This window comes from Benincasa hispida, chromosome 11 (genome assembly GCF_027475165.1).
Source record: "Benincasa hispida cultivar pf3 chromosome 11, pf3_genome.v1.1, whole genome shotgun sequence".
Classification (NCBI taxonomy): domain Eukaryota; kingdom Viridiplantae; phylum Streptophyta; class Magnoliopsida; order Cucurbitales; family Cucurbitaceae; genus Benincasa; species Benincasa hispida.
The window spans coordinates 68,566,811-68,584,842 of NC_143488.1; positions in this window are offsets into that span (position 1 = coordinate 68,566,811).

An 18,032-nucleotide genomic window follows, 5' to 3' on the forward strand; every position below is an offset into this window, starting at 1 on the left:
GAAAAGTACTTTTAGGATTCTCAAATTAATAAAAGAGTATGACATTTGAGATTCTTGACCCACAATTTTATTCCAATTATAAATATGTTAAATTAAGTATCAATGTAGATGTCAATTCTTAGTGTTAATTAGCTATATGTCACTTATTCATTATCCTGTCCATGTGTCCAAAGATTGCATATTATTAGTGTCTATATAATACATTTACTTATCAAATTATCTATAAATGGTAATATTTGGTGGGTTTTGGAAGATACATATTAGACAAAGTCCATGAAAATTGGAGAGAGTGTAGAATTTAGAGAAATTCCTTACTTTATATTTTGCTATTTTATTTTATTTTATTTATTTATATATTTTAATATTATATTTTATTGATATCCGTGTTTCCGTTGTGTTCTTCAATTTCACAACACGCTAAAAGTGTGGGGATGAAAACCCTAAAGTCATAACATACAGAACCCAAAACGTATTTCAAATTGCCATTTAAAATCAAAACAATTTTTTGGAATAAAAACTACATATCAAAATAGATTAAACATATAATTTTAGAAACAAAACCTACAAAGAGAAGAAACCTTACCTTGCAAACCTTTAGGAATTATGTGAAATTCAACGGGCACTACCACTTGGACTCCTCCATATTTTTGTAGGAAAATTGAGGATTTGAGAATGGTGGGATTCTCTTTAGAAATTGGGAGGATTTTGGGAAAAACACATAGAGTTTTTTGCTTCTACAAAAAAAAAAAAGAAAAGAAAAAGAAAGGGAGAGAGATAAAGAAAAAATGTTCTTCCTTCTGCATTTTTTTTTATACAGAAAAAATGAGAGAGAAGTAAGGAGACGTGGGATGTAACTCGCCTACGTGGGGAGTTACATTTTTATTTAATTAAAATTGAATAAAACCATCTATTTAATTTAACTAAATAAATAAAAGCCAATAGTCATTTAAATCTGATTTAAATGGTTCCCTTTCACATAACCTATGATTTTAATGCGCATCTATTGTGCATTAAATTTAACCTATAGTAGAGACATACAAGTGAATCATGTTTGAGTGATAACTTAAATGACTGTAGTAGATGGATAAAGTTGGATACCTTATCCTGGTGACACTACAAATATGACCCATTTTTTAGATGTTACAGTTTTTATAAAGTGCTACAAATGATCTGATCCTGATCATTCATGTGTTGATATGTGAGCGGGAGTATTCTTGTAATGACCCGACATTTTGAGTACTCTGACAAAGGCCGTTATGACTAAATACACATTTAAAACCCATATATTTTGTTAAAAGAAAATTCATTAAAACAATAAGGATAGTTTTTCTAAAACTCGAAAACAAATAAATAATAAATAAATAAATAAATAAAACATTTATTCGGGGTCCCTTAAAAAATAATATTCACAAAGAAAACATTTAAAATGTTAAAATTTGCTGTCTTACATTAAATTCGAATTTCAAAGCATTCAAATGACAAAAATATAGACTGGGCGGAAGTGATTTCTATTGTCCCCATATGGCTCTGTCACAGATCCTGTCTGTCATTCGCCAACATGTTTCTGTCATTCCCTGAAAAACATAAAGGAATAAAGGATGAGTATAACAATACCCAGTAAGTAATCCCATTACCGGGATCAGGTTGGAATGCTTGTGGTTAGTGGAACTTTCATGGTGAAGATGTTCCTGAATGGCTAACTAAGGGGATAACCTGACTCGCCTTAACTTAGTGGCACACCGTCAATCATGGAAAAATAAACATAATCATGTACCTATCGCATCACACATGTCTAGTGGCCTGAAGGCACACCGTCAATCATGGGAAAAGAAACATAAACGTGTACCTGTTGGTTCACACATGTCTAGTGGCATGAAGGCACACTGTCAATCATGGAAAAAGAAACATAAACGTGTATCTGTCGGTTCATGCATGTCTAGTGGTCTGAAGACACACCGTCAATCATGGGAAAAGAAACATAAACGTGTACCTGTCGGTTCACGCATGTCTAATGGCCTGAAGGCACACCACCAAACATGGAAAAAATAACATGAACATGAACCTGTCAATTAATGCATGTCTAGCAGCCCGAAGGCTCACCGTCAAATATGAAATTGGACTCATCGGTCCCCTGTAAATATACATGTATCGAGATGAGATGGTATATCGCCCCTACTAGTCTAATCATGCATCATATACAAATATTTCATGGGTAGTTCCACAGCTCATATGATGACATAACAAGTAGTCTCAAACATGCTCAAACTCCAAAAAAACATACATATACAATAAGGTATAACTTCCAAGTCTAGCTTCTAGATCCCAATAAGTAACTTGATAAACCTAAATTAGGGTGCCAGACATGGAAACTCCGGTAATAGATTCACTTACCTCAAATTAAGTTAAGGACAGTTATATCGACAACCAACTCCAACAATTTACTTGAACTAAAACCAACGAAAGGACCAAACTAAATCCTGCTAGAAAGCACGCCATTGATCTCCAAACTTCGAATATGTTCAAAAACTCGTTTCCCTTATTGGATAGTGACCAGAAACGCTCCCAAACTTCAATCGAAAAGTGAAACGCAAAGGATATCAACCAATTTGGGCCAAAAGCTAATAGGTGGTCAAGAACCTCCAAGAATTCTAAAACTTACCCAAAATATCAATTTCGGTGACAATAGCATCAGCAAGGGTGGCAACCATAGATAGACAGCGGATGTTGCTGTCAGACGACATAAATTGTTTAGGCTAGTGGCTGGTAGTGAGGGTCTTGCATGAGGATGGTTTGTGAGAGTGAGAGAGAAGGGGAATTTCTAGTTTTATAGATTTTATTCAACAACAATTACGAACAAACAAGAGCTTCAAACAACAATCCAATCGTTCAAAATGAAACTTTACATGTCTCGAATAGACTGACCAAATTTGAGCACGATTCGACAGTTCAAACTCCGAAAATCGACAATTTTGTGGAATCTATCGCTGAAAAATCAAATTGCTTTCTCCTGGATTTTTGGTCTCTATTCACTCTCATTTAAGTTCGAAAAATCTCAATTCTTTTATTTTTTTTCAAATTTTGAAAAATAAATAAAATATTTTATCACAATATCTCCAAAATATCGAAAGATTCTGTTAATTTAATAAATCAATTAACTTTTCAAATTATCTTAATTTAGGTTTCAAAAACCAAAATTAAATGGCATAATATCCATCAACTTGATACAAATTAAATCCTTCCAAATATTTAAATCAATTCAAAACCACATGAAATTAATTATCTCCTTGATTTTTTTTAAGTTGGCCCTAAAATCCAAAATCAAAAGGAAGCAAAATTCAATATTTTCAAGATAATTAGTTCGAATATCTAATCAATTAAATTCAATTTAACCAATAAAAGTTTTTCAATTATTTCAATTTAATTTCAATTTCCCAAATAAGAGGGAAATTTAAACTCAATAATTTTAGATAATTAACTTAAACTTTTTTAAAATTTGGGATGTTACATTCTTCCCTCCTTATGAGACTTTTGTCCTTGAAAGTTCAAGTCCTTAAAGGCTCATGATACTTAGTACTTGTCTCATCCTCACGTTTCCAAATCGCTTCTTCAGACTGATAATTCTGCCAAAGTACTTATAACTAGCACTGTCTCCAAGTTTCAGAAAGCCTTCACCACTCTAGCAAGAATTTTCCCTAGATTGCTCCTCGTAACTCATGTTCTCATTCAAATGCAAGCACTCATAGTCCAACACATGAGATCGATTTTTCATATACCTCCTTAACATACAAAACTTATGCCTAAGACAAACATTAGGCATATGAAAATTCCCTTTTTGTTCATGTATCTGTGCCTTGACTACTTCAACTCTCGTATCACTTGTATTTTACTTGGAGCTAAAATACTTTCACCTTTAAAGGTCAAATTAATGGCATCATTTGTTTCTCGTTCTAATTTTGTGCCCAAAATCAGGATCACCTAAACCTTGATAACACTAGCAATGATGTACATTTTAACTAATAAAGCCTTATGATTTCATGTCAATAGTTCTCGAACAACTATTGCTACTAATATCTCCACTTACAATATTTCCTAGAACTCTACAATAATCTAAAGAAGCTTGTCAAGTACTCTTCCAATGCGTGATTATCTAGCTTAATCAAATTCTCATTCTAAAACTGAGTTCAAGGAACAATAGCTTAGGTAGGATATCCATTCGACCAACAAATATGAAGATCAAAGTTCCATGTAGTAACAGGATTGTTCATACCAATTCCAAAGATTTGCAAACATATATACCTATCTTAAACACCTATGTTTTCAATCTTAAAACATTAATTCTCTTACCTTCTCAAAACCAAAAAAATATTTCTCAAATACTTTCATTTTCCTTCACCCTTATATTTTTCGAGACCAATAAATCTAAGATGCTCTTTTCTACTTTCCTAGTGAAATATATCTATATCAAATCATATGACTGTTCGAATCCCTTTCCATAGTCTACAATCCAAAACCCTAAGCAAGCTATATATTTTTTTGAATAATGCCTACTGCAGTCCAAAGTTCCAAATGGTAATAAGAGATTCCTCCCTTACACTAAAACCAACGCCTGCTTTATACTAAAACCAACGCCTTGTATCCACCCATATCATGTTTTAAAATCCAAACCATGCTTAACTATTTGGGAGTCTTGAACACATTAATTTTCATTTACCTCTCCAAATTAAAAAAAAAACCTTTCCTTAAATACTTTTATTTTTCTTCATATTTATCCTTGCTTAATCCAACAACTTGAAGGTATACTTTTCCCTTCCAGTGTGAAACATAATCCCTAAACCAAGACACATGACCCTTTATAACCTTTTCCATAAATCTAAAATTCCATTCCAAACTTGGAACTATAGTAGGGTATCCCCACAAGATAACATTGCTTTTAAACTTCAAAACGTTTATCCTTCCTCTTGGTATGATTAATTAAACTTGAACTTTTTCATTGTAACAAACACATAGTTCAAACCCAAGCACCTTAAGACTTTTTCAATCCAACAACTCATTTTCTCCCATCTAAAAGCAACCATAATTTCAACCATCTTGGCATTCCTTGACCAATTCATCTTACCTAGGTCTTGTAAAGAGTTCCTCATACTATCGCTTTATGCTCCATCTAGTAATTCTTCTTCCTTTTAGGTACGTTACATAAAGAATCAAAATACCATACATTACTCGGTCCACCAACTTCAATACCATGAAAGTGATCATGATCTATTAATCCTTTCAAAAATTTTCTTGGAACATTTTGACTTTAATATCTAGTAATCCTTAATAGAATTTATAGTCTCTTCTTCACCTCTTTCTTATCTTATAAAGAAACTTTAATCTCGTAACTAAGAACGTGTGCCTTGTGATAAAGTTCCTTGTAGCACCGCTAGTTTTATTCTCGTAATGCAAAACTTAATATCATTCCCTAGTGAATTTCCAGTTCACCTACCTTATTCTATAGCTTAACCAAATACATTCATTTCTTTCTTTCATGTCATAAGGGCATAACACTTTATAGTTCTATCAGGTTTCAATATCTATGAACAGAAATATATGTCTGTTTCTAACAGTCCTTCCATAAATTGAACTAACGCCAAATGAACTTATTATGATCCTTCTTTTTTTCCATAACACAAAAACAAAATAGTCATCTCATATTAACTTCTTTCAGGTTGTTAAACTAGCAATAACAATTAGTCAATATATAAAGTTTAGACATGAAGGATTTTAAACACATTTTCCATAAAATATTTAATGAAAGAACATACCTGGTAAGGACGAAGGATCCGTGAATAGCCATAGGGGACACAAAATGAAGACTTACATCGTAAGTCAGTCTACAGAACCTAAAACTTAGGCTCTGATACCAATTGTAACGACTTGACCTTTCAAGTACTCTGACAAAGGCCGTTACGACTAAATACACATTTAAAACTCAGATATTTTGTTAAAAAAAAATTGATTAAAACAATAAGGATAGTTTTTCTAAAATAAACTCGAAAACAAATAAATAATAAATAATAAATTTTGGTTTATAAGGGCACTTTGTTTTTGGGCATTAATTGCGATAGAGTATGAAATTCTTTAGTATTGAGTCATTTGTGAGTTTTCCGATGGATGTCTAGAGAAAACGAGGCCAAAATCGGAGGAATTCGCAATTGTAAAATGGCTGTTGTACAGTAGCATTGCAATGTTGTGCCCTAGCATTGCAACACTGCAAACAGTGAACACAAGAATTTTTCGTAGCGTTGCGATGCTAGGCCACAGCATTGCAATGCTCCGAGACGATTTTTTTTTCCAGTTCGCATGCAGTTCGATTCGAGTTGAAGCTGGTTCGCATCCGGTTCACTTGGTTCGTGCAGTTCGAGTGCTGGATGGTCCGATTTGTGCGGTTCAAGACTCGGTTCACCTGTTTTGATCTAGTTGGCTATTATTTTGTAATAATTAGCTATTTTTTAATTAAGTAAATTAATATAAGTGGTATATTAATTTAATTAATTGTTTAGGAGTCTAATCTCGGTCCAATAATTGTTTTAAATTATGCATATGATGTATGATTTATTTTATATATTTATATGTCATAATGTATGCCATACAATAATATCCTATCATAGGTTATGCATTATTCATGCATCACTTATATTATAAATGTTATAATATATAGTTGCATGATTTAATTTTATAGTATGGTCATGCATCATATAATATAAATGTTATAATATATGTTTGCATGCATTAATAACACAACCAAACATCATTTATATTATAAGTGTTATAATATATAGTTGAATGTATGGATGGATGTATGTTATTAATTATTTCATTAGTATATAAGTGTTATGTATATTAAGTAATGAAATGGAATTACATAAAATATGTCACTACTTTAGGTTATTTTATAATTGTTATAATTTACCTAAGTATGCTTTAACATGCAATAATTGGTTTTAACTTATTTCATTTCTAAATTTGTAATTAAATAAAATTAGAAATTAAAATCAATAATGCAGAACTGCATGCAAACCTTAGGTTAAAATCATTTTTTAAAATAGTTTTAAAATATGATTCACATAAACCTAATATCACATTTCTAATGAGATTAGAAATAAGTTTAATAGGATTAATTTGGTTTTAACTAAAAGATTAAATTGGTAGCAAATGTACCTATAAGAGACCTTTTGTCTAGGTTGGGGTATTTGAGCTGACGGAAACGGAACACCTTTATCTAGGAACTGACATAGAAAGGTAAATTTGATAGATTTGCTACAAGCATGAAATTATTAATTAAGGTTTATTAAAGTATTTAATGAACATTAATCAAAATTTTTAACTATCCAAAGTAAGTGTTACTTTTAGGAAAATTTAAACTATCACTTAGTAAAACAATTAGCCGTTTTTTTTTTTCTAAGTTAAATCAATCCCAGATAAAACACTCAGTGGGAGGAAAATGAGGTATATGATACTTCAATGTTCAATTTCACGTTTCTCCTTCAAAGTTCGCATTGTGAGATTTATACTCAGCCTCGAGGCACCTTTGCTTGTGTGCCCCTCTGAGTGATGTTTAGATAGGTCAATAATGGAGATAGTGTTTATAGTAAGTGAGAGTGGGACGTGTGTCAACATATCCCATAGTCTCTCTCATTAGTTTGTTGCAGTGTTTTTGAAGTGACCCCAAGCGTGCGCCTGAGGCGAGAGACAAGGCACCTGAGGGCCTATGTGCCTTGTACGTAGCTGGGGTGAGTAATTTGAATAAGGCGCTTGCCCAATGGCACCTTGCAGTGCCTTGCATCTTGGTCAAAGCGTGCACCTGGTGTTGGGATTGACGTCCTAATTCTCCCGAAGTTCCATAGTTTGTAAACTTTGTACTCATTGTTATTAATAAAATAAGAGTTATTTTATTTACATTTACTCATATCCAATAAACAAAGATTTGTAGTTATTGTATATAAACTTAAGCATGTATATGAGATATACAAGTGGATCATGTCTTAAGTAATAATCTAAAAGGTCTGTAGTATAAGGATAAAGGAGGGATACCTTATCTTAGTGACACTATGGATACGACCCGCTTTGTTGAGGTTTACAAGTGTTGTGAACTACTATAGATGGTCTGATCCTGACCATTCATGAAGAGACATGCGGGTGGAAGTGTCTTATACAAAGAGTTTATATAAGATCGGACCACAAGATGATTAGTCCCTTTATATAACGCCGTTGATACTTGAGACTTACATCTCACTATAACGACCATAGGTGACATGACCTTAATCCTGAGTGTTTTGGGAACTCCTGTTTTTGAGGGCAGTCCTTTGATTAATATGGGTGAGAGTAGCCAAATTGCCAACTCAACAAGCCTATCTTTTTAGGTATTTGTCTGATTGGGGAGTTGGGAACTCAGTTACACAAGATGTAATTCACTCATTCCCCGAAGCATGGGTAAGTAAATAGATTGCTCCCTTAAGGGTTGATTCCAAGTCTTGAACACAGTGGCCACATCCTCTCTTCTAAAGAAAGAACCCAGTCATAGTAGGAATATGACTTATTGTTCATTAGAGTACTTAATGAGTTAGATTTTCTATCTCTTTTTCACCTTTTTTCTTCTTCCACTTTTTGGTGTCTGAAGAGGAAGGCACAAATTTAATACCAGAGGTCGAACCTCTGTAGAACTTTTTAGAGGACGAGGCAATATTTTTCTCATCCTTCTGTTCCTTGACTTTCATCAAGGATTGGAAAGTCTGTAGCTTGTTAAGCAAGGTGATGAAGTTTTAGTCAATCCTATTCATAACAACATTGCTACGGAACTGAAGGAAACTTTTAGGTAAAGTTTCCAGGATGAAGCTAACCTAACTCGCCCCATCAATTATAGACTTGTTCATCTCAGCCACATTAAAGTGGACCGTCATGTTCAAAACGTGTTCTTGAACAGAGACCCCCTCTTATATACAGGCATTGAAGATGAATTTAACAGCGTCATGCCTGAGCTGAGCGGACAGTTTTCCAAAAATTCCTTGTAATAACTCCATGATCTCACGGATAGTGAGCATGGGCTCATGCTCCTTGGCCAAGACTTCAGAAAGACTTGCCAAAATATACGCTTAGGCCTTTTCGTTTGCCCATACCCAGCGTTTGTATGCCTCACGAATGTTTCGAGTGATATTTGGAGTTGAGACTGGAGGACATTCCTCCACTAGAATAAATCATAAGTCATCGATGATTAAATCTGTATTGATTGTGTTTTTCCATGTGATGCAATTATCCTAGTTAATTTGTCGACGACGAGCATATTTAGAGCCACAAAAGTCATATTGAAAAATTGCTTAAACATGCAATTTATTTATATTTGTAATCCATGCATTACTCATTTTGAAAAACCAATCAAATTTAGCAAAATAATTTAATGCACCCTATTTGATATTTATTTTACAATGATGTTTCAGTGAGACAGGGTAAAAGCCACCATAGTGTGATCAGGTATCCTTCACTGAAATGAGACCATCTCAACCAATATACAGAACAACTCTTTGTTCCCGTACATATTAGTCACCTTTGTTTGGTCCATAAAATGTTATACTTGACATTTTCTTATAAGTGTAACCCCTCATTTTTAGATTCTACAGTTCCACCCCAATGAGCCAACCGTAGGAAAAAATCGATTGGGATAAAACTAAAGTAATCCTATCTATTTATGGAGTTTAAGTAAATAGTCATGCAAATATCATCCATAGGGGGACACAAGCAAAGGTGTCTCAAGTCAAACATGAAAATGTACTATAAACTAATGAGAAAGACCATGGGATGTGTGGACACACGTCCCACTCCCACTTACTATAAACACTCTCTCCATTCATCTTAGTATTGACCTATATAAACACCACCCTTAGGGGGACACTAGGTTTCACGGTGTGAACTATGAGGGAGAAACGTGAAAAGAATAATGAAATATCATATACCTCATTTTCCACCCACTGAGTATTTTATGTAAGGTTAATTTAACTTAAGAAAAAAAAGGGGCTACTTATTTTTACTAAATGATTGTTTAAGTTTGCCCAAAAGTAACACTTACTTTGGATAGTTAAACAATTCTGATTGATGTTCATTAAACATTTTAATAAACTTTAATCAACAATTGTATGCTTGTAGCAAATCTATCTAATTCATCTTATAAGTCAGTTCCCAGGTAGGGGTATTCCGTTTCCGTCAGCTTAAATACCCTAGCCTAGACAGAACTAGCCTTAGACAAAGATCCCTTATAGATACATTTGCTATAATTTAATCTTTTATTAAAACCAATTTAATCATATTAAACTAATTTCTAATCATATTAGAAATATTGTGAACTTAGGTCTATGTGAATCATATTTTATACTATTTAAAAAAATGATTTTAACATAAGTTTGCATGCAATACTTTGTTATTGATTTTAATTTCTAATTTTGTTTAATTATAACAATTATAAAATCAAATGAAATAAATTAAAACCATACATTGCATAAAATGACGTACTTAATAAAATTATAACATTTATAAAATTACCTAAAATATTGTCATACTTCATGCAATCTCAATTTTAAATTTCATTACTTAATCATACATAACGATTATATACTAAAATGATGAAATTATTAATAACATGCATACATCCATACATCCAAACTATATATATTATAACCCTTATAATATAAATGGTGCGTGACTATGTCATTAATGCATGCAAACATATATTATAACATTTATAAGATTTGATGCATGAGCATGCTATAAAATTAAATCATGCAAAATATACTATAGCATTTATAATATTTATGATCTATGAAATAATGCATAACCTATCGTGAGATTTTTCTATATGACATATATTATGACATATATAAGAGAAAAAAAAATCATACATTGGACCGGGATTGACTTTCATAATACTTTATTAAATTAATATAATTTTATATTAATTTAATTAATTAAAACCTAAAAAAATTACATAAAATGGAAAAAAAACTGCAAAAGCCGCATGGACCGGACCAAATCTCTGTTGGGTTTGATGCCCTAAATCTCATAGGATCCTATAATTTGTAAATTTTGTGAACAAACTCGTTGTTTATTTAATAAAATATATGATATTTTATTCCAATTTTTATTGCATCAATCGCAAATCAATAAACTAAGTTTCATGGTTATCTTAGAACTTAAACGTGTATTAGAGACATACGGATGGATCATGTTTTAAGTGATAACCTAAATTGTCTGTAGTAGATGGATAAGGTTGGATACCTTATCCTTGTGACACTACGAGTATGACCTGCTTTGTTGATGTTACAATTGTTGTAAAGTGTTTCAGGTGATATGTTCCTAATCATTCATGTGGAGACATGTGAGTGGGGATATTCTATACAAAGAAGTTTATATAATACCGGACCATGAAATGAGTAGTCTCATTATATAACACCGTTCTTAATAGAGACTTTTATTTCATCAGGATGACCATAGGCAACACGACATGAATCCTACGTGAGTTATGAACTCCTGCATATGAAGACAGTCCTTTGATTTGTATGGGTGAGAGTGGCCAGATCGCCGACTCAACATGCCTACCATTTTGGGGATTCGTCTGGTTGGGGAGTTGGGAACACAGCTACACAAGACAAAGTTCACTTTTTCCTCAATGTCAGGGAAAGTAGATAAATTGCTCCCTTAAGGGCTGATTCCACGGCTTGAACATAGTGGCACCACACCTTTTCCTGGCCCGAGAGGGGTTAGTCATAGTGGGACTATGATTTATTGTTTATTAGAGGAATCAGTGGTACTTAAGAAGTTAGATGTAACTACAGGGGCAAAACGGTAAATTGACCCAGCTGTACTTACAAGCAATTTGTGAAGGGTCGTCGTACTGTGGATTGGTTATATCCAATGGACACAAAAATATATCTATAGTACGAAGAGTGCAACTATCGATCTTTAGTGAAGTGCCCGACAGTTAACAAATGGTGAATAATTTAATTAAAGAGTTTAATTAATTATTCACGAACCGTTGGAGCCTTAAGCTACAGGTCCATGAGGTCCCCTCGGTAGCTCATTGGATTTTATGAGAATCAATTTTTGGATTTATTTGAATTGTTCAAATTAATTGGGGGAATTAATTATATATGATATAATTAAGTTTAAGTAATTGTATATGATATAATTACTACGATGTATTTGATATATTATAACATAAAGAATTTATTAGAGGAATTCAATGTGAATATGATTCAAATGTTAATTATATAAATTAGTTTCATATAATTAAAATTTAATGTAAATATGATTTATATTAAATACCATAAGAGAGAGAAAAGAAACTATAGGTTATATATTGTATATGATATAATATTATACTATATGTTATATGTTATATATAGTGAAACCCGGATTTCCATTTTGCCTACTTAAGCAGGTGATTAAGGGAATTAACTAAGTGAAAGTTAAATCCTATGTTAAAGAGAAGGAAAATTTTAAGTGTTTAAAAAATATTGTTTAGTAGCTTTGAGATAAGTCTTAACTAGTAAAAATTTGGTTAAGTATGAATCCAAAAGAACTATGCATTGAAGGCTAGGAAAAATAGCTAAGTATTAGACAATGCGTTGGCCATTAGAATTTAAGAAGTTATTTGGGTATTGAAAGAGGCTGAAGTATGACCGAGAGGAAAGGCTATGCGGGGACAAGCATGCGGCAGCCTATGTTTGAGAGGTTAGTAGAGCATGTGGTAGCCTCAAGTTGTGCGGACATAGACGCAAGGCACTGGAGATGCGTGCGCGAGTTGATCGTGTATGCAGCAATGCTACACAATGGATGCGGCGATGCTACACGATGATGCTACGTGATGGATGCGGCGATGCTACGCGATGGTATGCGGCGATGCTACGCGATGGTATGCGGCGATGCTACGCGATGGTATGCGGAAACACTATGCGATGGTGCTATGCAGCAGCCTTGCTAAAGGATGAGCTAGGCGATGAGACAAGTCATGGTGAATGCATGGTGAATTGTCTTTGTGCTGCTAAGGCTTTTGATAATAAGGTTTATGAGGTGCGTTGGTCTTGAGCAAGAGACTATGGACATTGACAGGCAACAAGGACATACATGCGTTGGTCATAAGGGATGCGTTAGAAAGAGCCTAGGCGATGATGAGCTATACCATGAGGTGTTGAGTTGAGAACCAAGTCGACCCAAAGGTTGTTATGCGTTGGTGATGTGCTATGTGCCGAGGACATCCGAAGCATGTGGACACATAGGACAAGGCTTGAGCAAATAGTATACGGTGGAAAAAGGTTGGTCATAATCCTAGTTGAGCGCATAAGGCAAAGGTAAGCCATGCGGTAGAGGGCATGCGACCAAAGAAGAGCCTTGCGAGCATCTAGTATATGCGACCAAGTTGCGTCGATGGGATGCACAAAGTAAGGTTGCGTTAATTGGAAATGGCACAATCGAGGTTAGTAGGTTACATATGAGGAAAGGTGCTAGGCGACAATGGCGTGAAAGGTGTTATGTTGAGATTTAAAGATGGTGCATATGAGGTTGGATGGACGCATTTAAGGTCGTCATCCGAACATATGGCTTGTTAGGAAGAAATCTTAAGCCTTAAGAAAATAAGGTGGATGCACGAGAAGACATGCAAATGTGAGGGCTATGTTTTGGCTAAAGGAAGAGGAAGATACCTTGGGTTGCGATGATGTAAGATTGTGTTAATGTTGTAAAGAAATGACACTTGGACATGCGGCCAAGTAGGAAGTGTCGACTTTGGAGAGATTTTGGATGCCTATAAATGGGTCCAAGGACTTCTCTTCAGATCATAATTCAAAGGAAATTAGGAAGAGTGTGAAAACTGATTAAACTATGCGTTGGTAGCAAAAACCATGCGTCGGTCATGAAGTTTCAAGAGAAGGAGATGTTGTCGGACAGGAAGATCTGAAAGTAGCATCAATTTGGGACAAAAAGTTCTCCCAAAACACTTGTGCGTTTGGAGTGATTCCAAAGCCACCTGAAAGCTATGAGAGTCTAATTTTTAAGGTAGGGCTTCTAAAGAAGAAACTTCAAGGAATCGAGCTGAAGAATGAGGAAAAGACAGAAGGGTCAAGCTGTCGGGTAAGCTGGGCCAGTCTTGATGTTTTGAAGATTCTAGCCAAACCATGAGGAGTTCTGAGCTAATATTTTGATGTTAGCTTCTTGAGAAATTTTAGAGATTATTTGTAGAAGGAAGTAACTCGATATTAAGCCTATAACTATAAGTAATCTGAGCTTTAAATTGAATCTAGAATTTAGGGTTCAAAAGCGGAGCCTAGGAAGATCAAGGAACTTCTAAGAGAAAGATTCCTATCCTTACCAAGGTGAGTGGTACTTTCCTTTAAGTTTTAAGCATATCTTTTAGATTAAGTTGTATATGCTTATGTTATGAATGAGTATCTAGCATGGGAATGAGATTATGTGATCGGGATAGTCAGGGGGTCAATAGACCTAGTTCCTGAGCCTGAAAGTTAACCTCGCGGGATGGTCAGGGGACCGAGAGGTCTAGTTCCTGAGCCTGTGGGAGGATCCTCATATGGGATGGTCAGAGGGTTAACGGGCCTAGCTTATGAGCTCATGAGCGGGGAGTTATGTGCACATAAGAGACTAAGTAAGCGTTCATGATTAGTATTAGTTAACTATCTACCGTGTGTGTAGGTAGTAAATAGACACATTCTAAATAGTTATCAGTTTAGCTATCTACCGTGCGTATAGATAGAGTTGAGAACAGACTCATTCAAGGCTGAGGTTTAAATGTAATCTCGTATTTATGATATGCTTGTTTTTATGAGTTGAAATAGACTCTAAAAGTTTCTTACTACTCACTGAGCTTTGTGAAGCTCATTCTGTTATTTTATGTTTCTTTCTAGGTAGTGAAAGGTGAGAAGTTCCAGGGTGCTGCTAAGGTCAAGGTCTGCCACAAGCCACAATTATACTTCCGAAGGATTTTACAGTTGTTGTTGTAAACTTTGTAGTGAAGTCTTGGAGTTGTATAAACGTAACATTATTGTAATAAAATGGGCCTACTTAATCAGTTGTTGTTGTCTTCTTGACTTAAAGTTTACTGAGTGTAGTAAAGAGGTACAGTTGGACAGTAGGTATCACAAAAGGATGGTATCTACGGTCCCTCACGCCTCTCATCGGGCTCAGGAGTGCAGTCTCGGGGTAGGGTGTGACATATATGATATAACATATGATTGCATAATATATATAATAAATTGGTTATTATATATATTTTTTATAATTTTAATTGTGAATTAAAATTATTTATTAATTATTTTATTATTAAATAATTTTTTGATTATTTAATTTTAAATTAATTAAGAGGAGGAAGTTGCTTTTTCTCTCCACAACTCACGTAAGGAGTGGTGAAGATCTCTCCTTCTTAAACCTACAAAAGAAAAAAAAACGACAGAAAGAATGTTGCTCTTTGAAGGTTTTTCTTTTAAATCTTTCCTTTTCCCTCAACCCAAAAACACTCTTAGCCCACACCTCTTAGATTCTCACCAGAGAATACTGAGGACTCCTTCGTGGTAGTGTTCGAGGGTTTCGTTTGAAGAACGTCTTCAAAGGTAAGTTTTCCTAAACCTTTTTGGTTTTTTTTGGCATGTTGTATGATTTAATTTTTCCCCAAATGTATGTGCTGTACAATTGTTTTCTTTTAAAAAACGATTGAAAATTGGGATGATCTACTTCCACTGCGGTCCTATTCACAGGGGTTCCTTCAATCTCCCACGGCAAAAACCGCCTAGACCGGACCAAATCTCCCACTGCAAAAGAAAAAAAAGCTCCAAAAATGGCCCCGTCTCTTCCAGATCTTCACCGAAATAGCCACGAACGACTCGTACTTATCAAATTACAGACTCGATTTCATAATACACCCAAAAACAACGGGCTCTTACAAACCAATTTGTAAAAAAAAAAAAAAAGTGGTAAAGAGAAAATCAATCCCGAAAACATCCAATATGTACAAAAACCACATTCTTCTACATAAATACAGAATTTACCCACCATAAACAATATAATTTAATTCCGAAAATTGAAAAATTAGGAATAAAAAACCTGGCTCTGATACCAATTGAATGACTGTGAAGTCTGAAGTGGAAGCGGAGATCGGTCACAATTTTTAATTTCACACTAAACTAAAAAACAGAAACATAAAAAATGCATTCTAACAAAATTTTACAACATGCTAAAGAATAAATATAGAGAAGGAAAAAGGTTCAAAGATATACTTATCCTTGAAGCCAAAGATCTTCACGAATTCTTCTCAACGAAGATCACAAACAAAAGACCAAATGGACACCACCACAAGAAAAATCTTCTGTATTCTCTATAGATTATGAGAATTCATAGTAGTTTGGGGCTTTGATGATTTTGGGAGAGGGAAAAATATTTTGACGGAGAGAAGAAGACAATTTTTTTGCAGGATAGATCTTTCTTTTTTTTTTTTTCTTTTTTTTACGTGCTGACTTTTTGTGTTGATTTTTGGGAAAGAGGAAGATCTTCAAAACCACCCCCACTCGCCACAATAGATTGAGAGAAATCTGTGGAGGGAGTTATATATTTTATTTTTTTTCAAATACAATATAACCTATAGTTTTAAAACTCTCAATAATTCATGATATTTAATATAAATCAAATTCATATTAAATTTAATTATATGAATTTAATCCATATAATTAGTATTTGAATCAAATTCAATTTTTTTCCTCTCATAATAAACTTTATATTATAATGTATCAAATACATTATATTAATTATATCATATATAATTAATTCTCAATAATCCTAGTTGAGTTACAAAGGGGACCTTATGGACCTGTAGATTGAAGCTCTATTGGTACTTGGATAATTAATTAAATTATCCAACTTTCATTAACTGACGGTCACTCCACTAAAGACCGACAGCTACACTCTTCACACTACAAATATATTTATGTGTCAATTGGATATAACCAATCTACAGTACGACGACCCTTATCCCAATTGAATACAATAATCATCAAAATTTTGGGATGTATATTCACCAACATTATCAAGACGAATGGTCTTAATTGTATGATCAGGAAATTATGCTCTTAACTTAATTATTTGAGCCAGTAATCTTGCAACTACAAGATTTCGATGGGATAATAAGCACATGTGTGACCATTTACTGGATGAATCTATTAGTACCATAAAATATTTAAATGGTTCACTTGGTGGGTTAATAGGTCCACATATATCACCATGAATTCGTTCTAAAAATGTAGGTGATTCAGTCTCTACTTTAGTTGGTGATGGTTTAATTATCAATTTTTTCTTGAGAGCAAGCATCACATGATCATTCATTAGATTGAAGAATCTTCTGGCTCTTCAATGGGTGTCCACGTGGATTCTAATTTTTATCATCATTATAGACCCTGGATGACTCAATCTATCATGCCAAATAGCAAATATATATGGATTCATGAATTTCAAGTTCATTGTTGCATATGTTTCAATTATTTGTATATGAATATAATACAATCCAGAAGATAAGGCAAACAACTTTTCCAATATACGTTTTTTTATTTGAGACAATAGAAGTAATATATAGATATTCCACATTATTTTTCCTATCAATCTCAATATGATAACCACTGCAACATATATCTTTAAAACTAAGTAGATTTCTCTTTGATTGACTAGAGAATAATGCATTGTCAATTGTAAATTTTGTTCCTCTAGGCAAAATAATATTTGTTTTTTCAAAGCCTTCAAAAGTTTGCAGAACCTGATATTGTATTGACTTTTGCTTCCAACATTATTAATTTGGAAAAATATTTTCTACTTGTAAGTATTGTATGTGTAGTTGCACTGTTTGCCAGACATGGATCTTATTTACTCTTCTTGAGTTACCCAACATATGAAAATGATCTAGGTTTCTTCATTAAAAGAAAATATTTACAATAAGAAAAAGAACATTTGGAATATACAGT